The sequence below is a fragment of the Xiphophorus couchianus genome, chromosome 23 (genome assembly GCF_001444195.1).
Source record: "Xiphophorus couchianus chromosome 23, X_couchianus-1.0, whole genome shotgun sequence".
Lineage (NCBI taxonomy): Eukaryota > Metazoa > Chordata > Actinopteri > Cyprinodontiformes > Poeciliidae > Xiphophorus > Xiphophorus couchianus.
In genome coordinates, this window is record NC_040250.1 from 9,885,815 (window position 1) to 9,910,301 (window position 24,487).

A 24,487-nucleotide genomic window follows, 5' to 3' on the forward strand; every position below is an offset into this window, starting at 1 on the left:
CGCACTATGATTTATTCTGCCTCATTCAATTCTCTTAAGAACACTGGAGGGAAAGTAGTGGAAACACACACATGTGCACGCGCTCGGTGCAGAGGGGGAGTGAGTGAATATGTTGTAGGAGAATAATACATTCATTTTGGGGACAGAATCCATTAAACTCTCCTGTCTGCCCTTCACTTCACTCTTGATTGTTTTACCCACTAATCCATTTATGAAAAAGATTACATTTTCTGTGAGACAAAAACCCAAGCAATTATGTTGTCCTGAAATATATCATTTTGCTGTATTTGAGTTCAATCTGAGAGCTGATTGGTTTTATTGTTTAGGACTGGAAACAAGTGGAAAAGAGGTGATCAAAGTCTTGCATCTAATACCTTGGAAATAAACTGTCACTGAAAAATCCTTGAAATAATTTGAAAGGTATGAATTATGAATTATGCGAGTGTCCATTAAATATTTGAAGCAAACACTGCTATGGCTTTCATAAATACAGCAATTGAAAAAAAAAGTGCACCCTGTTAGTTTTAAAGTTTTGCATCTCATAACAAAAGGAAAGTAAGTTTGACTTTTACATGGAGCAAGCTTATTTTATACTTGCTCCTGTTTTTGTATTTGTGCCATTTTTCCAATTTGCTTCCATGTCCTGTGGTTGCAGTATTTTTTGTTGGCAACATTTTTCTGTTGAATCTGTTTTTTTGTCTGTTTGTTTTGGAGTTTCCATCATTCAGGTACCTACAGCAAGGTTAGCTGTTTGGAGGGCTTTTTCACCCATCGGCCTCTGTAATTTTGGCATAATGTTAACACACCTGTTGGTTATAAAGCAACACACTGTCTGCACTGTTGTTTTTTATAAAGGTGGTCACATCTGATAAGGATCATGTAATAAAATTCATTTGATTACCAGTAGCTAAACGCTACTTTTCCTCTTGATCCCTACTGAAACTTCAAGGGTGTACTTAATTTTTCACAGACAGCTTTTCAACGTTGGATTAATTTACTAATTTTATAATTGAAAAAAATGTGTTAGCTTTAAACTGGCTGCAATAAAGAGTGAAAGAGCTGTTTGCCAGTCATCAAGATAATAAAAAAAGATTGTTCACGTGAGGTATGAAAGTAAGACATGGAACAGTGATGAAAAATAGCCCTGAGATATAAATTAAAAATGATCATACCAGTGTGACTTCTAATTTCCTGCTTTTCAGGAATAATCAATCACTTGGTGTTACTCCAGTGGCTCCACAAAAGCCCAGTGTCTGAAAAGATGTCGATGTTATTGGATTCATATGATTATATATTTATATGTACAGGTCTGATATGTTTGTTGTATAAAATACCTTAAGATGGTAAACTGAACTAAAAAAAAAGAAAACACAGGCCTGTTGATTATCTACAGTTTGGTAAAATTTACAAAACATCAAAATTTAACAAGTAATAATTTGTAATACGTAATGATTTCTTATTTTCCTTAAGTTCTCTGTGACCGCAGTGGCACGTTACCAATACTAAACCCCAGTAACGTTGTTGGATGTTAAGTTCTTTGGGATAAATAGCGACTGCTGATTGGTCAGTTGCTGACAAACCCTCTAGAATGATTCGCAGGTGGTGTCATGACAATTAGAATACTGATACTATAAATATTCAATATCAATTGATTATTCTCTGAGGTTCTGATGTTGTTTATCCTTACATGTAATTGTTGGGATAGATGAACATGTAATGGTATTAATGGTACCCAAGGAGGAACCAGACTGGATGTCCATAGGTTTTCTGGGATTCATTAAATGGAAGTAATGTTGCTGATCCTAAATGACCTTGAAGAGGAAAAGTTTGTTTGATTTAATTTTTGACAGCCAAGAAAAATGGGTCTTTTCACACTCTGTATGTGAATATTTGGTTTGTTACCAGATTTAATAAATTTTCTCTTTGAAGCTTTTATGCTTTTAAATGATTTCTACCCTTGAAATCCCGGAGTTATGTGTTGTGTTGTTAACATTTGATCCTCTGAAACGATTGCTACAAAAGGTTGCATTAGTTAGGGTGACACACACAACTATAAAAAGAGAAATTTTGTACAGTTTTTGCAAGGATTAAAGAAGGACACCAAATGTTTGGCATTCTCACTGTTTTGCTTAACGATTCATCTTTATTTATTTATTTTTCCATTTAATAACCTAATTTAACTGATTTGAGTCTTAAAAACAATATTCTTTTGTGGAGTGAATCTGTGAAGGTCAAGGAATTGGCACTTTAGAGGGAACAGAGGCAGAGCTCATTTCTTGGATCACAATGCCATCCAGTGGCAGATCTGCTTCCTGGTTCACTCACTCTAACAAGGTAATTTTTCACCATTTAACAGTAGGTTTAAATGGTTTAACAGTTCCTTTTGATATCAATGCTGAATGCCTCCATACTAAACTGTAAAGAAAAGCTGCATGATGGCATAAAAAACACCATAAATGTCTTTAATTATGAAGGTTGTCTCGCTCAACAGTGGAGGAAAAAGATGTTTCTTCCCACACAGGCCTGTTTCTCTGACACTGTCCTTCTGATATTAATCTACTGGAGATGGAGACAGGAACATCAAACTTAGGAAGAGGAAAAATAACTTAAAAGACGGCAGCATGCATGATGCAGCCAATCCTGGGATCCTTCCTGCATGTCTTCCCCACTTTTCTCTTTGCCCATTTATTTTCTGTCAGATGTACTGAATATAAAGTTCACTAGTGCCAGATAAAAGCTTAAAAGAAATATATAGCTATATAATGCAAGAAATTGCATTCTAGTGAAAAGTATTTTAATTTTTTATGTTTGGGTTTCTTGGCAGAGGATCTTGGGTGGATTTTTATTTAACTGTGATTAGAATTTGGAAGAAAACCCCCACAAGAATTAATGTTCAGATTTTCAGTCAACTTTGGTTGTCTTCAATTTGTAAATGAGAATAGTTTTGAAGATGAAATCTCACTTTCAAAGTCTATATTTTGACATATGCATGAATACCTACTTATTTATTGTTTTCTGCAAAGCCCACCTACTCTATCTGCCCTTCTCTGTCTTGCAACATCCAACAGTTAATTCTGAAAATATTACAACATGTTTTCTATGTAGACAACAAATTAAAGTAAAAATTAAATGTTTTCCTGGCTGGCAAAGTATTGATAGTAAAAAAGGTTAAGAAAAAAAAAATCCACATTTCAGTTTCAGATTTCTTTCAATTATAGGAATTTGCATCACTTTGCACTTTGTTCAGGATTAGAAAACTAAACAAGATTAATGTTTATTATGGAATGTTATATTACAATTCACCTGTAATAAACTTAACAAATAAAAGAGGCTTAATTTTGTTGACAGTGTATTGTGCTGAAGTGTAGTAAAGTGTTTAAGTAAAAACATAAATTGTTCTGTTGCTTTCACGTAATTTTCAATAAAATCTCTTGGTCTCAATAAAATTGGAAACATATTAGCTAAAGTTAAAATGTAATTCTTTTAAAGGACTGAGAAGTATATGCCAAAAAATGACATTCTGTTTTCATAATTTGATGCAAAATAAAAAGAAAGAAATTGCAGATGTAGTCAGAAAAAAAAGTAGAACAAGACATACCAGTGCAGTATAAAAACGTCTACAAGAATATCCATTGTGTCTGTTACACATAAATACATTTAAATATGCGCACAACTGCAAATATTCAACTCTTTATAACTGAGATTATGAGATTGTGACAATGGATGTCAGAGTGGAAGACTGTTACTTGTTCTTTGGAGGAATTAACTTTTTCCTCAGTTTTGGGGTTTTATCCTCAGCTGAGGGCACGAGTGTGAACAGACTATATTAAGGATAGGTAGGTTCATAGATAAAAAGAGCTTTGCAGTGTACTCGCTGGGGATATGAGGCCTCCAGAGGGTGCTGTTGCTTGATGTAGAATCCAGGACTTCAAATTGTCTTGAAACTGGCTCCTTCCAGCCTCTCTAAACTGACTGGCAGCAACAATCACTTCCCTAAAATTACTGCTGATGTATTTCCTTCTCAGGTTTTCTCCAAATATCTGTTAAAGCTCAGATTTTTAAAGGTGCTCTAACATGCAGTTGATCAGGATTTAAAGCACTTTAATAGGCAACAGCATTGTGCTACAGCCTAATCATAGGTTGTAGGCAGGGTGCAAATAACACTTATAATTATCTGTCAATACAGATTTCAAATTGCAAGAAAACCAAACCTTCAACATACAAATAGAGCTGACCCGTTGTATTTATTTTATCTAAACAGCATAAACAAAAATACTAAGACATGCTACTACTAAAATATTAAAAAGTATATTCTAATAATTTATTCTGTAGCACATTTTTTTTCATTTTTGAATATTAAACAGGAAAATAAACTACTGGAGAATTTAACAAAAGTAAGAAACAGCTGCAACAGGGAAATTACAAATAGAAACCAGATGTTGGACTGAAACAGGAACACAGATGTTCATAGATGCTCTCTGTCAATTGTGCAGAGAAGAATTGGCAAAATTATCCATGTCCAAATATATAAAAGAGGGGTAACACGCACCTCCAGACAGTTATTGCAACAGTCGGACAAAGTTTTAAAATGCTTTGACAAGAAGCCATATATTTCAGCAATGATGGATTATAAAAACAAACAGGATTTTCAGAAGCTGATGTAACTGTCCTTGATTCAGTAAATCTTTTCATGACCATCCATCCATTTTCTTACACCCTTCTCCCTAGTGGATTCAGGAGGGGTGCTGGTGCCTTTCTCCAGCGAGACATTTCAGGCGAGAGGCGGGGTACAACCTGGACAGGTCGCCAGTTGATCGCAGGGAAACGCTCTTTTCATGACCAGAATCCATTTATCAGAATAGAATTCTAGCTAACAGTGTTGATCTCACCAGTCCTATTCTCTTAAAGATTGGAGCTTGTGATTAATGGACTGGAAAATTATTGTTACATAAACAGATGCAGTCAGTGCACAGTCCTTAGGGGTCTGACAGAGTGACAAATATCACTAATTAACCCATTGAACTGACCCATGCCCCTGGAGCTCCACAGCTCCAAGGGAAGGACACCAATAAGAACACAACAAACCTCTCCACCTCCTGCTAGGTCATGGTAAAGTCACACACTAATCTCTGAAATGAAGTAAACAAAAAACATCATGAATAATTAGTGAAAAAGAAGTCACTAAAGTTTGAAAAATTAATCTATTCCGGCTGCTGGCTCTATGATGGGTAAAGATTGGCGGCCCTTGCCCTGACATTATGTCTCTTTCCCCGAAGGACAAGGCAAAATGTTAAGAAGAGAACAGCTGGAGGTTGTTTTGTAAGATTAATAAATTCAGAAAATTAATATTCACAGAATTGCGTGCATTAAGAATACTTGGAAGTCACCTCTTGCAGCAGATCTTTGCCCGAACTTCCCCTACAATTATTTTTCTTTGAAACAGATTAGAAGCAACATGCACGGCATATTGAGAAAGCCAAGAAAAGAAACAGGTGCTGTTTCAATTTTAACCTTTTCAGTTCCTTTGGGCTTATGCATGATAAATAGGTTGCTTTACAAAATGATTGAAATAAATACCTGAAATAAAAAGCTTAAAAGAGAAGAATTTCAATGTCAAAGTGGTGCCTCCTCTGATGGGAATTGTTTCCCAACAAATCCCAGAGGCGTGATCTCCTTCTGATGTAGAGGGGACAAATATTCTTTTTAAAGTATATTTTCCAAATTAAGAAATTTCAGGATACATATCTGAAATAGGGCACTGCCATTGGGGAATGTTGTTGTCGTGAAACAGTTTCATTTGACCCGTTTAAAGTCATATTCCCTCCCACATAAGTGCCATAATTTCCCAGCAGAACATTGACAAAAGCATCACTTCCTCCAGTGATCTGAATACTTTTTAAGAAGCTGTGTTATCTGCTCCCCAGGTGCACTCGGCTGTCTAAACGATGTAAAAGAAATCTCCACTAATTAGACTGGCGGCCTTTTTCAGCTGCTCCTGGGTCCATTTCACATGCTCACTGCTGCAACTTTAGGTGGTAGACATTCATTCTGGGTTTGTCAGGCCTATGAAACATCAAGCTGATGATGTTTGATCTCCACAATTAGGCTGCTGCCAGAATCAGACTCATGTTTCACCATTTTTGCTGTTTCTGTGCTGCGTAGTAGAAATATGCATACTAAAAAATAATAGTTGTTTTTTTTAATTAAAAAAAGGTTTTTTTTTCCGGCCCTAACAAAATTGGTTTACAGTAGAAACATAGAATAGAAATAGAAACATTTTTTTCACATCACACGAGTTACGTGATTCACGCCTGGATTTGCACAAACCACGAAGAAGACCACAGGAAGTAGTTTGGGGGATCATGACGCGGCATGTTTTTTTTAACTGACTTATCGCGTGAACAAACCTACTCACGTGTGTTTTCGACGTCAGCGGAATATTGACAAAGTTTTGCGCGTATTTGTAAAGGAAACGCAGGTATTATAACCAGAATCATTATAACATGAAATATAATTTATTCTTTAAACTCATACATTTCAACTAATATACATTTGAATGATTAAAGTAGTTAAATAATGTAACTTTCATCATTAATTCCAGAAACTGGAATAACATATTCCAGTTTCTGTTTAGGTTTATGCCAGAAAAATGTCTCACTATTTTTACTGATAATTTTTAATAGATGCAGAATCATGTTGCATTTGTGGTTGTAGAAACATATGACAGCGAAATGCCTGCTTCTTTAGTTTCTGGGGAAAACTCATTAATCTAGCTCGCCAGTAGATGGCAGACTAAGGCTTCAAATATCTTTCCTCTACTTTGTAAGAGTGAGGAGAAACTATAAAACTTGAGCTTGAGTTCACAGAGCACACTTTGATAACTTGAGGATTTTCTATGAAAGCAAATAAGCTTAATTACAGATCAAATATATCAGAATTATTTTAGGATTTTGTTGGATAAGAAAAAAAACATGAAAGAAAACAGTTCTTGCAGGGAGCAGTACATCAGCTACAACCAGAAATTAAAATACTGCAGAAGAAAGGGTGCTCTGTTTCTCTATTGATTTCAAAAAACCTAGAAACTGACATTTGACAGTGTTGCAATTCTTTCCTTTATACTGTAAGCCTTGTAATGTTGAAATTTATTTATGAAAGAGTGAGCTAGAGTCAACTAAGTGAATATGAGCCTGTAATGAATGTTATTTGTTCAAAAGGAAGACAAATAGTCCTGAACAGTTTTATCAAAGGTTTTACTGGAACTAATGGCCTTTAATCATTAGTAACAAAACCTGAAAGAAAAGCAGAAATAGACGCCCAATATGGTCCATATCAGAAGCCACTATCGAGCTAAATTAATGTCTTTCCTTTACGTTGATTCCAGCTGGCAATGCTTCTATTGTATTTGGGTCTATCTAAAGGTAAAATGCTTCTCTTGCACCTTTCTAATTGGTAAAAATATAAATACATCAGTGTTCGTAAAACACTGCGATGATAAATTTTAAAGTAGATTCACCAAAGTGGTAAAGGTAACATCTGATGAAAGACATGTCAGCAATCCCTTCGTGATACACATAGAAAAAAAAATTAAATAAAAACATACAGATGATCACAGAAGAGAAGCCGGTAAGATTACCATCGGAACAACAGGTCTCATGACTGATATAGCATTCTATGCACAAGGAAGACAAAACTGGATCACAGGCTATTAGGGTGTTTTAGGGCACCTCTACTTAAAGTGAACACATGCCTTTCATCTTTCACAGAGAGCCAATCTTTGAAATTCCTCCATCTTTTATCTCCTTCTGCAGAACTGCAGCATCTTCATCATGGGTCACCCTGATAAAAAGAAATTGGAGCCGAACTGTTAAGGGTTTGATAAGAAATCTCAGTTGAGGATCTCCAAGAAAACACATGTCCTAGGAATCCTTTTGTAACAAGTTTAAAGCTGCAGCATTTAACTTTTATTATTATTTCTTTGATCTGTTTTTATATGTTTCTTACAACTGTCATTATGTTGTAACAGTGTAATACGAGACTGATAATCTGTGAAAAAATAAAAGATCTTTCTTGAGCTACTATTGCCGTTTGAAATGCACCAACCAACTACAACCAATCAGAGCCAGGAGGAAGATCTTAGTGCTGTTACTGTGGCGGAGAAACAATGGCAGAGAAACAACTTACCATTACAGGAAAAAAGTTTATCCGGGGTCCGTAGTGCTAACTAGCCTGAGCATTCCCACAGACTCTGCTGTCAGGAAAAAGTTGTGGAGTGGCAAAGCGCAAGGGGGAGAGTTTAAGCAGCGTGAACATGAGCCTGATTGACGACACCAAGACCCTCCTCCTCGCTGTGATTGGTTTCTGACCAAGCTGTGGATTTCTGTAAATAATACTGGGAGCACTGGCTATTATCTACCTCATACTGTACTGTCATGACAAAATGATAGTTTTAACAAATATGTAAAAAACACTTTTTCAAATAAAAGTTACATACTGTTGCTTTAATCAACATCAACAGATGTATCAAAAATGCCTAATAACATCTTTACCATTGAACTTTTTCCCATTTTGCCAACCTTTAATATATTTTAAACACGTTTTATATGACAGACCAACGCAAGGTTGCACATAATTGATAAATGGAAATCAAATTATACATGGGTTTTCCCTGTAAATGATGGCCTGAATTTGGATTGTAATTTAATCCCAGAGTAAGTGGAGCTGTTCTGCAAAGATCTGCATGAAGTCAACAGTTGCACTATTTTCACTGAATTTAATTTAGTTGATTTTTCTTAATTTGTGATAGTTTTGGAGAGAGGAGGAGTTGTGGTTTTGAGAATCAGTTAACATCCTGCAAGTCAGCATTAAATGTGTAGGATCAAGCATATTTGGAGGATGGATGTTTTAAAACCTAAAGATAAGTTAGCTCGTATTGACAGCAGTTTCTGTCTGAAAACTATTTTTCTCTGTAGTTCTCACATCAAGAGCAGCACCTGGTTGGCTTCTCCACAAGGTGAAGGAATTCTCACAAGGCTGCCTTTACTTTTAATTACCATTGTCCCATTTTCACCGTTGTATAATTGAGACTTTGGGGAGGGAACATCAGAGTAAAACAACAACAGCAGCAAAATAAAAAAACATTGTATCACTGACCTAGAAATTCAGTCCTGGAACAACAAGAAAGTAGATGCAATATTACAACAGGAAGTCAGATGGGAGTCATGCTGCATTAGGTGAAGATAAAACTATAATTACTGCTCAGAGCGCTTCAGATAAAATAGTGGTCAAATTAATCTGCAAATTAATTTCCACATGCGATTTTCTGGTTCATATCGGCAACCAACAGTAAACAATCCAGCAAAAACATTTGTGTAATTTTAAAGTCATATACTTGTTTAACATCTTCTGCCTAATAGAAGCTGTTTCAAACTTACTGATATGGAGGAGTACTCCTTGTTCCCAGTGGGAATTGGAATTTTATAGCAGATGATCATTGTCTGCAGGTAAAAGACACATTTACACTCGGGTCCAATGCTGTAGCTGTGTTGTGAAGAAACAAAGAAATCCCAAACTTGCCATTAATATCCATGTTGACCTTAAAAGTGTTGACATCAAAGTTTAAATTCACAGTTTTTAATCTGTACAAGTGTTAAAACATGTTTTCACGCTCAGTTTGTCTCCTCTTATAAAGGTGCAATTAATACAAACAACATCAGACCATTCACAGTCATTAAAAAGTGACGTTAGTATACATTTTTCACCTTTACAGTAGGAGCTTTGTTTTCTCAAAAGCAAAATGATATAAATAAAGTGGTCTTGGAAATGATCTTAACTGCATTTACAAAACTTGTTTGACTCCGACAAGACTATTTAATTTGATTAATTTTCTTTTAATGTGCCAGTGTCCACATTTGTTTTAGTGTATCCATCAATATGTATTTTCTGCTGGCTAAGAAATGAGGTTTCATATGATGTAAAGATTTGAAAATACTTGACATATAATAAGAGACTCACTTATGCATTTTCCTTTTGGATGTATTAATTGATAGTTACTATGCCAAGTTACTAACAAAAGTTTGGAACCAGAAAGTTGAGCTAATTTGACTTAACTTAAGGAATGCATACAATACAGCACTACACATGTATTCTGCTGCACTCCTACCCTTGTGTCTGTTCTGTTTCACTTAGTGAGGTAACAAAGGTGGATATTTTTTAAAAGAATATTACAGCTGTGTGAATTATCTGGCTACATAGTGGTTGTGTGTTAAAAATCTGCAAGTATAAAGCAAAATTCCCACAACTTTTGAAGCATCGGATCAGAATAACTCCAACCCTTTAATCAGCCAGGTGAGTAAATGTAAATTTGTACAGGATTAACAAATAAAGATTTGGCTTCAGATGTTATTTTTGTCTTCCTCCAAGTAATAGATACATGCTAAACAACCCTGTGAGTCATTGTTTTGCATTTGAGGCAATGTCTTAAAGGGTTAAATTGATCCTTTTCTAATGTTCTGTTTCAAATTAGCTGTGTTTTTGTTAGCCACAGGAAAATTATTCCTATTTTAATTTGCTCTTTTTTTTATAACAGTAAAAAAGCCAAATATCTTGTTGTCATCTCCCCTTGTGAAAAAAGATAAATAAATAAATAAATCAGATCTGAAGTTTGTTGCTATTTGCTCAAAACATTGTTCTGTCCTTTAGTCGCCACACAGAGAGAAAACCAGAGACAGAATCCACTGAGGTTCCTGTAATTTTTCCTTTCAGTTTAATACCAAGACACTTTATGGAGAGGTAAGCTTTTCACTTTGTTGCACCTACTTTCTAACTTGAAGGGATGTGGAAAATCCCTCAAGGAAAGTGCAAATCATGCACTCAGTGGCTTGAATAACTAAATTAAACGGATGTGTTTTTTTGTACCAGGTTGTAGTTATGCCCTCCCTGCACAAAGAAGGTTTTGGGTTCAAATAGCCACAACTGTTCTGTATATAGTTTACTCTCCCTGTGCATTTATTAATATTTTTGCCCCCAAATTGCAAAAGTGTAATTACTAGAGTAAATTGGAATTTTTAATTGTATCCAAGTATGAGTGTGCATACATGGCTGAGTGCAGTTTGTCACTTTGAATTGACCTGTGATGAATTTGTGACCTGTCCTGCTTCCAACTTCTGACCTCTGAGAACAGGAACTGGAGACCCCATGACCCCAAACAGGATTACCCAAGCAGAGTTACAGTGGATTTTCTAGAACAACAAATATGAAACAAAATCAGTTTGAAAAACTTCACATTCCCACATGATACCTTTGACTGAAACAACCCCAAAATGTGAACCGCAAGGTGAAAGTTATATTTAGAGAGTCTCATATTACAAGGTATCAGCATTTGTGCTTGCCAAGAACAGTCTGAGATCCCTTTTTGGCAAAAAAGGAAGCTCAGAGACATAAGAGTCAACAAGCCCCTGAGAACGCTATGTTTAATCCTGGAAAGTAGCTACATACTGTACTTCTGCATCTTGCTGCTGGAAAATTTCCACTCAGCGCTTGGGTAACAGACAACAGGATAAATGAAGATGAGGTGCATGCACTCAAATGGGGTTTGTGAAGTGCAGGTGACTTATCTCCATCTCCCTGCCCTCTGTTCCAAGGAATGGTTGCATAATAAAGACAGATGCCAACTGTATGCCTGTATCTTCATGAAAATATGCATGCTGTCTTTCTGACTAAACATGCTGCTTTCAGTGGTCAACACAGCTTAAAGTGGGCACACAGAAAAATTAGGGGAAAAAAGTGGCAAATGATAAGAAATGGAAAATTAAAAGTGGAATGGAAGAAATAGGTGCTTCCTTTAGTGATCTGAAAAGTTTCCGTATTTATGTGTTAGGGTTTAACAGGTGTGAGCATTTTTATTGGACTGAATAGAAGGTATGCTGATCTTGAATTCTGTTTTTTGCTTCTTTTGAAAGATTTTCTGCATTTTTCAACATTTATCCGTTAGATAGTACTGAAATACTAAACCTACTTTACGAATAAGCATTTCACCCTTGCTGCTTAAGAGTTTAGGACCTCTATCTGGTATTTCGTGAATACCTTGAGGCTTCTAAAATTTCGACCTGACCTGTTCTGTGGTTGCCTCCCTGTTTTGGGAAGTATTTAATGAGTATGTGTTTGCCACAAGGGATGGTAGAGAAAAAAGCTGAGCTGATGCTTTTAAAGCGGTGTAACGTTGACGGGTCTCTAATGCATTCCAAGGGGATTGTTGACTTGGCTTATTTTGAACTCAGGGATATACACCTTTACCTTGAAAGTATTGCTGTTGTCCTCACAAAATATGGCTTGTACAGAACAATCAAAGGGCAACAAATCCCCACTGGGTCAATAAATAAAACTTGATAATTAAAGAGTCACATTTGAAGAAGCTGAGATAAGCTTTTTGCTATCCTGTTGAGTCCTTATCTCATGTACTGCATATGTATTTTTATCTTTATTGCCCTGTTTGGCTTACTCACCAGCATTCTGGAGCAGTATTTAAATGCAAGCACAACAAAAGACTGCGATCCACAGGAAAATAACAATTCCCATTGATTAGTAGCATGTCAGTCACAAAATGGAGCAGGCAATACGTTCTCTTTTAGACACTAGTTCAATACACTTTCAGTCTAAAAGGGACCAAAGAGAATTATAAAGAAAAAGAGAAAATACATACATAAAATAAAACTGGCAATAAAAACCTAAATTGAGTTCAGAAAAATAGATGAGACAATGAAATGCCCCCTGGTGGACAAAAGATGAAATGCCCACAAAACAGAATAACTGCGATACTATTGTATTAATGGGGCGTTTCCTCCTCACGTAACTGTCCCTATATGGTATGGGTGAGTGCCGTTTTCAACTTTCAGTTCACAAAGCAGAAGAAAAATTCTGCTTTGATATTTTCTATTCTGAAAATTTAGAACAAGACATTCAGATAAACAATAAGCTATGCCTTTTCGGTTTCTTACACAGTGTGGAGACTTCACTGTAAACAAACATTGAAATTTTCTTGGACCGATGAGAAAACAAGTTTGACTACCAGGAGTCTGTCTAACTCATTTGAGTTCAATGAGGATCAAAATATCACACTTTCTTACAATCAAATTGATGCTTTTACAGAAATTCAGAAAAGTAAAAAGAGATGAAACAAGCAAAAACATCAACAACTTGAAAAGAGTTTTTGAGCCATTTTGTAAAAATGTATAATCTTACAGCTTTTAATTTTATAGTTTATTATATTTAGAATGACATAAGACAACATAAAGAGTAAAGTATGTCTTATTTCTTGTTCAGTGGAGGCTGGACAACTGAGAAAACTAGTGCAGGTTTCACACACAAGACTCCGGATTAATTTTGACTGACGATTTTCTGACTTTGTTGTGTTAAATAAAAACACAAAACAAAAAAAGCTATGCAATCTGTTGTGGATCTCCGGGGGACTGGAGGAGGTTCCTGCGGCCTTCTCCACCAGGGGGCGTTCAGGAACTTCGTGGTGGGCGTGGTCGGCGGATCCTGCCGGCACACCTGCTGCCACTTACCTTGTTGGGAGGAGTATTTCAGGAGGACATCGTCAACACTCTTGTGCCAGAGTGTTAGCTCGTAAATGGTTTTCGTTGCCGCGGAGCTGCCGGCATCCTGTCCGTCTGGATTCCCTGTGGCCGGAGGAATCATCGAGACCACAAAACTTGATCCTCCTTGTTTCCCGAAGAGCCTGTCTCACCTGTCTGCCCTCTAACGCCGCCGTCGCCCGTCCTCTCTGCTCCAACCCCCGATCCACCGTGCTGCCTATCCCTCTCAGCTCCGCTTTATCCACCAGCAAGTAAGGCCTCGAACCGCTGAACTTCCGTTTTCCCTCCCGGCATTCTGTTCTCACTTCTGTGTTCCTCTTCAGGAAGACCATTGGTCCGGTTCCACCCTCCCGAGTGTCCCATCCTGGATGTCTTTCACATTTTACACCGTGTTTATAATAAACCACTGATCTTACCTTGGTCTCTCTAGTGTGTTCTGCGCATGTGGGTTAATCAAGTAAACCAAAACATGACAGAACACTCTGGCCAACCGCTAACCCCAGCAGACACACTCCGTAGAACTCTGCAAGAACAGCACTCTTTAATTCAAAGTCACGACGCAGCGTTACGAGAAATGAACAAACGCCAGCAAGAAACTAACGCCCGTCTCGAGGAGATTGCTCATTTTCTCCAGGCCTCCCCTCAGCAGAATCCAGCTCCGGACCCTGCACCCACACCCGCTTCCAGTGCCGACGGCACAATCCGCTCCATGTTTTCCGAGTGTCGGCCCCCAGCCCCTGAACGATTTTCAGGTGACGCGAGTAAGTGCAGGGGCTTCCTTTTTCAACGCAATATACTGTTTAATCACTCCCCACACAGTTTTTCTCACGACGGTGCCAAGATTTCATTTGTCCTCTCTCACCTGTCTGGCAAGGCTCTAGATTGGGCAGAATCCAGGTTTTACCCCTCCTTTGATTATGGGTGCTCGTTCGAGGATTTTCTTAAAGAGTTTAAACAAGTGTTTAATCAGGTTTCCGACCGGGCTTCCGACTCCCGAGACTTGTTAACATTGAGGCAGGGTTCTCAATCGGTTTCTGATTTTGCTATAGAGTTTCGTATTAAAGCAGCTGCCTCTGGGTGGAACCCCGCAGCGCTTAAAAGTACGTTTTATAATGCTCTAAACGACAACATGAAGGACCTGCTCGCAACACTGGATGAACCAGGGACTCTGGAGGAATTGATAAATTTGGCTATCCGCCTGGATAACAGAGCCCGCACCCGCGCTAAGGATAAGAGGAGAGGTTTACCAGTTCCGCCCATGGAGGGCGTTTTTCGTAATGAAACTACCGCAGCTCATGTAGCGCCCGTCGAGCCCGAACCCATGCAGATTGGACAGGCTCGCCTCTCCCCTGAGGAGAGGCAGAGGCGCATTAGGGCTAAGCTTTGCCTTTATTGTGGCACAGCCGGCCACTTCATTTCTACTTGCCCATCAAAAGTAAAAACCAGGGTCCGCCAGTAGAGGCGAGGAGGCTGGCGGACCACCTAATTAAAGAAAAATCTCCTCGACTCCTCCTTCCGGTTACCCTTTCGTTCCAAAACCAGTCACTTGTTCTGTCAGCCCTGATCGATTCGGGTTGTGAGAGAAATTTACTCGATTCTAGTCTAGTACAACAGATGGCCATAGAGACTTTACCGTTACAAACCCCTTTAAGAGTCTCTGCGTTGGACGGCCAAGCGCTGCATCAGATTACCCATCAAACAGCTCCAGTAAATCTGCTCATTTCAGGAAATCACCATGAGATGGTAACCTTTTTTGTTTTTCCGACCGACAGCGCTCCTGTCATTCTGGGCTTTGAGTGGTTAGAGCAACATAATCCGCATGTCGACTGGGCTGAACGACAAATTGTGTCATGGTCAATTAACTGTTACTCGTCTTGTCTCCGCTCCGCAGCCCCGCCAGGCCCGTCACCGGCAGTCCAACATGAGGCGGAACCACCAGACCTCGCTACGGTTCCGGTTGAGTATCATGATTTAGCTGCCGTGTTTAGCAAATCTAAAGCACTATCTCTTCCTCCGCATCGTCCTTATGATTGTGCAATCGATTTACTTCCCGGAGCTCCTCTGCCTAATAGTCGATTATATAACATCTCCAAGGTGGAGAGAGAGACTATGGAGAAATATATAAAAGATTCCCTCGCCGCTGGTGTTATTCGCACATCCTCCTCGCCGTTGGGAGCGGGTTTTTTCTTCGTGGCTAAAAAGGATGGCTCCCTCAGACCATGTATTGATTATCGTGGCTTAAATCAGATAATGGTAAAAAATAAGTATCCCCTGCCCCTTCTCTCCTCCGCTTTTGAACCGGTTCAGGAAGCGACCATGTTTTCTAAACTCGACCTACGGAATGCATATCATCTCCTCCGCATTCGGGACGGAGATGAATGGAAAACGGCGTTTAAGACGCCTCTGGGCCACTTTGAGTATTTGGTCATGCCTTTCGGGTTAACTAATGCACCCGCCTGTTTTCAAGCTCTGATAAATGATGTTCTAAGAGATTTCTTGAATGTTTTTGTTTTTGTCTATCTTGACGATATCCTGATCTATTCTAAGACTCTCCCTGAACATCGTCAACATGTCCGACTCGTCCTGCAGCAGCTCCTGGAGAATAGACTGTTTGTCAAAGCCGAGAAGTGCGAGTTTCATCAATCTTCTGTGTCGTTCCTGGGATTTGTGCTCGAGGGGGGACAGGTGAGACCATCGGAGGATAAAGTAAAGGCGGTTTTGGACTGGCCGGTCTCCGGGTGCCTGAGACCCGGAGACAACTTCAGAGATTTCTGGGTTTCGCAAATTTTTACCGTTGTTTCATAAGAAATTACAGTCGGATCGCACTTCCCTTAACCGCCCTGACTTCAGTCAAAGTGGTTTTTTTCTGGACACCAGAGGCTGAGGTTGCCTTCAACAAGTTGAAATCTCTGTTTGCTAACGCACCTATACTAATTCAACCTGACCCAGCTAAACAGTTTGTTGTAGAGGTGGACGCCTCTGACTCCGGGGTAGGCGCCGTCCTATCACAGTTCTCTGACATGGACCATAAGACCCACCCATGCGCTTTTTTCTCTCGTAGATTGACACCTGCCGAGAGGAACTACGACGTGGGGGATCGGGAGCTGCTCGCTGTTAAGCTGGCCCTTGAGGAATGGAGGCATTGGCTGGAGGGAGCTTCGCATCCAGTCTTAGTCTGGACGGACCACAGAAACCTCTCGTACCTCAAGTCTGCGAAAAGGCTCAACCCTCGGCAGAAACGGTGGTCTTTATTTTATTCACGGTTTAACCTTACCATTTCCTTTCGCCCCGGTTCCAAGAACACTAAACCCGACGCTTTGTCCAGATTGTATTCTCCCGATGATTCTGACAGACATCCGGTCCCCATTCTCCCTCCCAGCTGTTCAGTAGCATCTGTCACCTGGGAGATCGAAGATTTGATCAAACAAGCTCTAGTAACCGAACCTGATCCGGGAACTGGTCCTCCGGGCAAGGTGTATGTGCCCACATCCGTCCGGTCCAGGTTAATCAAGTGGTTACACACCGCTAGGTTCTCAGCTCATCCCGGGGTGAGTAGAACTATTGCACTCATTTCTCGACACTTCCGGTGGCCATCCAGCTACAAAGACATTAAGGAGTTCGTGCTCGCCTGTCCAGTATGTGCTCGAAATAAACCGTCCCATAGACTTCCGCCTGGACTGCTGCAACCCCTTTCTATCCCAGGTCGACCCTGGTCTCATGTTGCACTGGATTTTGTGACTGGACTCCCTGCTTCTGGGGGCATGACCACTATCCTCACGGTGGTTGACCGGTTTTCTAAAGCCTGTCATTTGGTCCCCCTAAAGAAACTGCCTTCTGCTTTTCAGACCGCGCAACTTCTGGTTAAGCATGTTTTCCGGCTCCACAGTATCCCTGCGGAAGTTGTGTCTGACCGAGGACCGCAGTTCACGGCACAGGTTTGGAAACATTTTTGTGCGGCCCTCGGGGCCGATGTGTGCTTATCCTCTGGTTACCACCCACAGTCTAATGGTCAGACGGAGCGCATGAACCAGGAGTTGGAGTCCGTCCTGAGATGTTTCACCTCTACCAACCCTGCTGACTGGAGCCGGTTCATTCCGTGGGTAGAATATGCACATAACTCCCACATCTCTTCGGCCACGGGCTTGTCTCCCTTTGAAATCTCTTTAGGTTATCAGCCACCCTTGTTTCCGTCGGAGGAGAGGGCCATAGCGGTCACTTCTGTACGGCGTCACATCTGCCGCTGTAGGACCGTCTGGAGAAACGCTTTTGCCGCCCTCAACCGCACCAGGGAGCAAAACTGCCGGTTTGCGGATCGGAAGAGGAGGTCGGCGCCCGTCTACGCTCCTGGACAGCAGGTTTGGTTGTCCACCAAAGACATACCTTTGAAGTCCATCTCCCGGAAACTGTCCCCTCGTTTCATTGGTCCTTTCGACATCGAGTCCGTTATTAGTCCCTCTGCAGTGCGTCTCCGTCTGCCGCCTTCACTTGCTGTTCATCCTACATTTCATATGTCTCGGATTAAGCCTGTGTTGACCAGTCCCTTGTGCCCGCCACCGGATCCCCCTCCTCCCGCCCGTGATTTTGAAAGGGGCCCTGTCTATTCCGTCCGCCGTATTGTTGACTCCCGAAAGAGGGGCCGGGGCTGGCAATACCTGGTGGACTGGGAGGGTTATGGTCCGGAGGCTCGCCAGTGGGTTCCTGGCTCCTTCATTTTGGACCCTTCCCTCATTTCGGACTACCGTTCCTCTCTCCCTTCGGGGTCTGCCGGCATCCTGTCCGTCTGGATTCCCTGTAGCCGGAGGAATCATCGAGACCACAAAACCTGATCCTCCTTGTTTCCCGAAGAGCCTGTCTCACCTGTCCGCCCTCCAACGCCGCCGTCGCCCGTCCTCTCTGCTCCAACCCCCGATCCACCGTGCTGCCTATCCCTCTCAGCTCCGCTTTATCCACCAGCAAGTAAGGCCTCAAACCGCTGAACTTCCGTTTTCCCTCCCGGCATTCTGTTCTCACTTCTGTGTTCCTCTTCAGGAAGACCATTGGTCCGGTTCCGCCCTCCCGAGTGTCCCATCCTGGATGTCTTTCACATTTTACACCGTGTTTATAATAAACCACTGATCTTACCTTGGTCTCTCTAGTGTGTTCTGCGCATGTGGGTTAATCAAGTAAACCAAAACATGACACAATCAATCAGTAAATCAAACTAATAATGAATAGAAGGTTTTACATGAGTTAAGGAGAAGAAACAAGCTTCTCAATGGCACAAATAGCCATTGTTTTCAAAAAAATATTCATCTTAACATTGCAGAGGAGACAAAATCTGGAAGTAAATACAGCCACTGCAGCTGCAAGTGATTTTTCCCTTTATGCATATTTAACCTCAATGTGGTTCTTTACAAACAGCTACTTATTTTTATTGTCTTTCTTCGTGTGGCAGCTATTCTGCAGAGCCCTGGCTATGACGGAAAAACTGTCTTCATTAAACATGACACTCTGGAATAAACTAGACTGTCACCTAAAGAATGGAGTGAAGTTTGATGATGGAGGAGGAGGGGGAAACAGAACGCAGCATATGAAGTGTGATTATCACCCACAATCTATGTTTATCTGTGCTGTACATCTTTGAACACAAACAGAAATTGCATAATTTCAAGAATGCAATGAGTTTTGTTTGTATGAGAAATACAAACAAACATGACCAACATTAATGAGCTAAGAAATATACATTTTGTACAATCTCATCTCTGGTAATTCACTCTCAGTGCTGTGTAATGTGCAAACTTATTTGCAGATGTCGTCATAAGAAAGACATAAATACAATGAATGAGTTCAGTTATGCAATAAAGAGAACATTGCATACCGCTGACTGCAACTATTATCATTTATTATTTACATAAATACTTTAAACAGTTATGCATGTAATCAATTTCCAGGCCTGATGTAAAGCCACGGATGTGTATCGACAGCATTCACGGGCTATTTCACCCCAAGTGTATGACTATTGATATTGTAGTCAGAAAGCTGAATGGAAACCACGAAACAAATACAGTCTGTCACAATGAGCAAGAAGACAAATTCACAACTTCATCTACGCCGATGCTGTAGCCTACATTTAAATGGAAGCCTTGAACAATATGGAGAAGTGTAATTTCAAACCTCACCTAATGTGTTTGGCAATAGACTTTTACAGCCGACCGTCTGCAGTGGATGCGCCGATGAAGCAGAAAACAGTAAAACAGTGGAAGAACAGATTTAGATGTGAAGGGAAAATCCCTCCCAAGCAGAGTGTAAAATCCCTGAGGAGGCGGAGAAGGACGGAGAGGCACATGAGCAGTTAGAGGGTGATTAAAGCAGTTTGCACGAGTGACCATGAAGTCATTGCTGATATGAGTATGAGCATACAATGAGTCTGAAAGACACCAGAGGGGATCTCCACTGTACAAATGTCTTTATACAGTGGGAGGTCTTCAGTATTTAAAGCTAGCTGGAGCTAACTTTTCATTTAGTGCATTAATGCTAACTTTGAAAATGTTTTGCGCACTTAGATTCTAAATAATTTTTTTCAGTAAATCTACTTGACTATTTTTTAAACTTTACGTAGAATAGTTTTATCAGCTATAATTTGATGTTTGAATCAGCTAATGATACTCCTAGCTTTCACTCTCTAATTCCCTTCTTGATTTCTCTGTCAGCAGTTTGATTTCATTTTTGTTTACATTCTTTATTTCTTTTGACTAATCAGTAAAAACATATTTCTGGAATTACTAATGTACTTATTAATGTAATACTGATTCTATTAGTGACTAGATCCAATTACATTTTTACATCAGATTGCTACATTAGAGATTTGAGACATTTAATTAATAAAAATTTCAATACAAATAGAATTACATAATTAGATTTCAGTGTGTATGGTTTATGAGCGCAGAAGAAGAACGTTGATGTCAAATAGCAGCGCACTGCATACAGGAGTAACAGTGGATGCTGCTGCCTATAAATCAATATTAAAGTTGGAGGCAATTGGAGCCAACAGTATAGTCACAAGATCATAAAATAAGGAAAGCCAAGAAAAATGAGAGCGCAACTGCTAGCAATGGCCTTTTGTGGAGCATTGACTGCAACTTCTGTAAAGAAGTCTCTTTGGATGTGTAGGAAGAACCAGGAGTGGTGGGATTTTGATGTGATGAGCCTCAGTTTTATAAATTTATCTCATAATTTCAAATGTTGGTTGAAATGCAACATGACCATTTGAACTGCAGCCACTTTGAAAACTATTGGATAAGCACCAGAACCACATGTGGAAGTGGCACAAATTGGATTTTTTGGGAGATGAAAAGATCCAAATTGGGCCGTTCAGACTACCATAAAAAAGTCATATTTGTTTCTAATATGGGCGAAGAAAAAATAATCTGATTTAGGTTATTTGGTAACCAAATTAATTGAAAATTTATTTTAATTTCTAAATGTTTAAACAAAGCTTCTAAAAAGTATTTAGTAAGATAATGAGATTTTATTAGAATCCAGTCTTAATCCATGCACACGGGATGTAGCCAGTGTTTAAGTTTGCAGTTCTATTTCAATGTGGTCTGCTAATATTTTACATCAGTCTGCTAATCCCCGCCTATTTAACTCCACTTCCCGCTGCAGCAGAAAGCTAATAACCAGATTTTCACTGCCTAACATGGTCTATCCCTCCTGCTCTAAGGAGTTTAGCTGTTTAATGTGTTGAAAGTAACAGGAAATGGAAGCGGCTTCCAGAAACAACTCTGCGCAACAAAAAGAAGTCAGGAAGTAAAAGTTAAAGACCTGATTACTCCCAACAGATGAGTGGTTTCATTATTATAATATCGGTGTCGCCATCAAGTGTTTGGGATACCGGCTTTATTACATCCTGGGGGACAGAGTATACTCCAATCACAGTGCTTTTAATTAACGGCTTGGCAATTAATGCCACATGGAGAATTAGGTTGTATAATCGCCTTACCCCTCGGCGATTTATAAAACAAATATCAGGCAAAGCAGTGACGTGAAACAAACAACTGATTGGCCCTCGTGGCTCTGCTGCATTATTGCTCAGCGCAGACTTTGGCTGGGGAATGAAACAGCTCCCAGCATCTTCAAGTTAAAACTGGTCCTCTTAAAGTTTTGTTTCTAAATAAATCAAAATTATTCAAAGCTACAGGCAGAGCAGATGGTGGAAATCTGAAGAAATAAGGAAAGGTTTATCTCAAATTGCATGCTCACATTGCAGTTTATTTACTTACCTGGTCCTTTAGGGTGTATTTGTGTTGTATTTAAAGAAGAAACGGCTAAAGAAAAGTCTTTTTAACATCACCGACTCGCTTTACCTTTTCCTGCTGGCTTCCAATTTGCTTTGTGCGGTGGAGTGGAAATTAAGAACGATAGACCCTGTAAGTGTCGGGCTTCAGAACGCTTTTTCTAAGCTGCTCTCTCCACAAACTGTGCCACTTATTTAAAGACGATGGGTACGGTGAATTAACAAGAATCCCCAACACTGCCGTCTGGAGAAATGACTTTGAGGGCTTTTTGGCAGAGTCCAGCCATTCATTTTCCAGCACAAAACCCAGCTGAGCCTTTTGGCTGGAGGAGGAGAAATCACGCTCACTAATTACACAAAACAGCCTGATGCTATTTAAATGTACTTGTAGCTACAGTAACAATGCTTTAGGTTTTATGTATTTGCCTCCAGTATTTTTATACATTGTTGTTTGACATATAAACAGAAAAAATCTGCTTTTTGATTGTTTTAGGATGTTTTTAGTGTACTTTTTTGTTTCTTTGATGTTTAGGTTTGAAATTCCGTCTTAACTGGGATTTAAAAATAAAAATAAAAATCAGTAGCATGGATCACACTAGGTATTAATAAGTAAAATGATCCAATGGCCTAGCTTGTCTGTGCTGGATTATTTCTGGGTGGAAGCCTCGCACCTTCAAAGAGGAAAACATTTTGTGCATCTTTGCAAATTAGCTCAAGCTCAGAATGTCTGTCGGCATTGATTTTCAAGTCTTCCAATGGATCCTAGGTTGGATTTAAGTCTGTACTTTGATTGGACCATTTTAACACATGAATAGGTTTTAACATCTGCCCCACATTCAAGCCTTTCACAGTCTAACAGGTTTGCCTTGAACTAAGCTTCATCCATCTTTCCATCCACTTTAACTAGTATTCCTGTTACTGACGAAGTAGAGCATGCACACAGCGTGATGCTGCCATCATTATGCTTACTGTGTATTTTATTAATGATTTTGATGCAGGGATTTGACAAAACGGAATGTTTATCATTTGATGACGAAGTTTTTATGATGGAAAGCACTCTGAACTGCCTTGTTGTTGAAATATGTTATACAAATAAACATGACTTGACAGGACGCTGTGTTCAAGGTGATGTCTAGTTTTAGATTTTTACCATGCTTAGTCTTTTGCACATAAATCAAAATCTCTGTTTTGGTTTCAGTATGGCTGATGGCAGAGCCAGCCAAAGATTATAAGCAAACTAAGCAGCTGCTTATGGCCCACAGACCTTCAGCTCCCTCCAGAAATGCTTGTACGTTAACACAAGTCATAGATCTAGAATTTTAACGTTTATTGAGAATGTGTTTTAGCATAGACAAATTAAAATATTTTAAGTTGGTTGACATTTACATTTAGATTTAAAGACATTGGCAAGTTTATTTTGCTAAGGTAGAATGAATGAGCTTCATAGTTTCTGTTGGTCACCTAAAATCTCAGTAAAATACTTTTAAGTTTATCGTATCATGACAGTATGAATAATGTTTTAAGTTTTTTTTAAATGCTTTTACAAGTAACTGTACCCTAGCAAAGCTTTGGGTCTTCGTGCATGTTGGCTAATGTATGCACAGACTTTGTCTGGCACCATTTGGCACAACTGCACAGCATCAGTCCCCTGAAGCGTCTACTTCTCCACTTCTCTACAGTTTAATTTGACAGTACTAAAGGTTCAAACAACATTACGACCGCCTCCTCTGCTCTTCTTGCCTTTCGTGTTGATAAGCGGAGTTAGAGTTGCCCTCCCCTGATGGTACACATCCTTTCACTTACAGACATTCAAGGTGCAGCCATGCAGAGCAACCAGACTCTTTCAGGTAGACGGGCCATATTTTATATTTTATACCACTCCAAAGAACGTAGAGTCCTTGCTATATGCTCACAAAAAGCAGCCACATAAACCCTTTTGGAAGAATCTGGAGATATTTACATAACAGAAAGCTTTTTCCCCTATATTTTATTATTTTCTTCTAGCTTAAAGACATTTTCAGTGTCGGGAGACATAAAGAATAGAGAGTGAAAGTAAAAAGCATACAGAATTCATTTAGATTAATAGTAGGGACTCAAAAGCCTGCACCTCTTCATTGTCAGCCTGATTCTTCATATTTTCTGAATATGTATGAAAGCAGCACTATTAAATCCTCACAATGCATGTTCCCAGCTCTATTGGCCTGCTTTCCAGCCTATATGGACCTACAGCTTCTTACCTGCCAATTTGATAAATAAAGAGGCATTTAGGAGCTAAAACGTTTCTGTCCCTCTTGATTTGCATTGTTCAGCTTCTCATTGGAGGGTTGGTTCATTCTGGCAGAATATATTTAAGCACACAACAAGGAATGTTGTATCGTAGAATAAAATACAATGTCATTCAGAAATTTTTGCCTGAGACTTTGAATATGTTTTTGTGTGCTTTTGTACTAGTTTATCTGAGAGGCTTACTGTCAGGTTTGGTCTTTTCATAGGCGATACGATCCACGTGTCAATTTTTACCACTTGTGGAAAATTGCTCTGCTTTGATAAGTAATTTTTCAGCGATCACCTGTTCAAAAAGCCAGCATTAAGTGAGTCCAGTAAGCAATACCTGCCAGCA

At 39.5% G+C, this 24,487-nt stretch overlaps 1 long non-coding RNA gene across 1 annotated transcript; it reads left to right on the plus strand.

Moving 5' to 3' along the window:
- The first annotated feature begins 18,363 nt into the window (after positions 1-18,363).
- LOC114138695 (uncharacterized) lies at positions 18,364-18,711 on the plus strand. Its single transcript, XR_003594270.1, has 2 exons — positions 18,364-18,548; positions 18,621-18,711. It is a non-coding gene; the product is annotated as an uncharacterized LOC114138695 (long non-coding RNA).
- Positions 18,712-24,487: the final 5,776 nt, after the last annotated feature.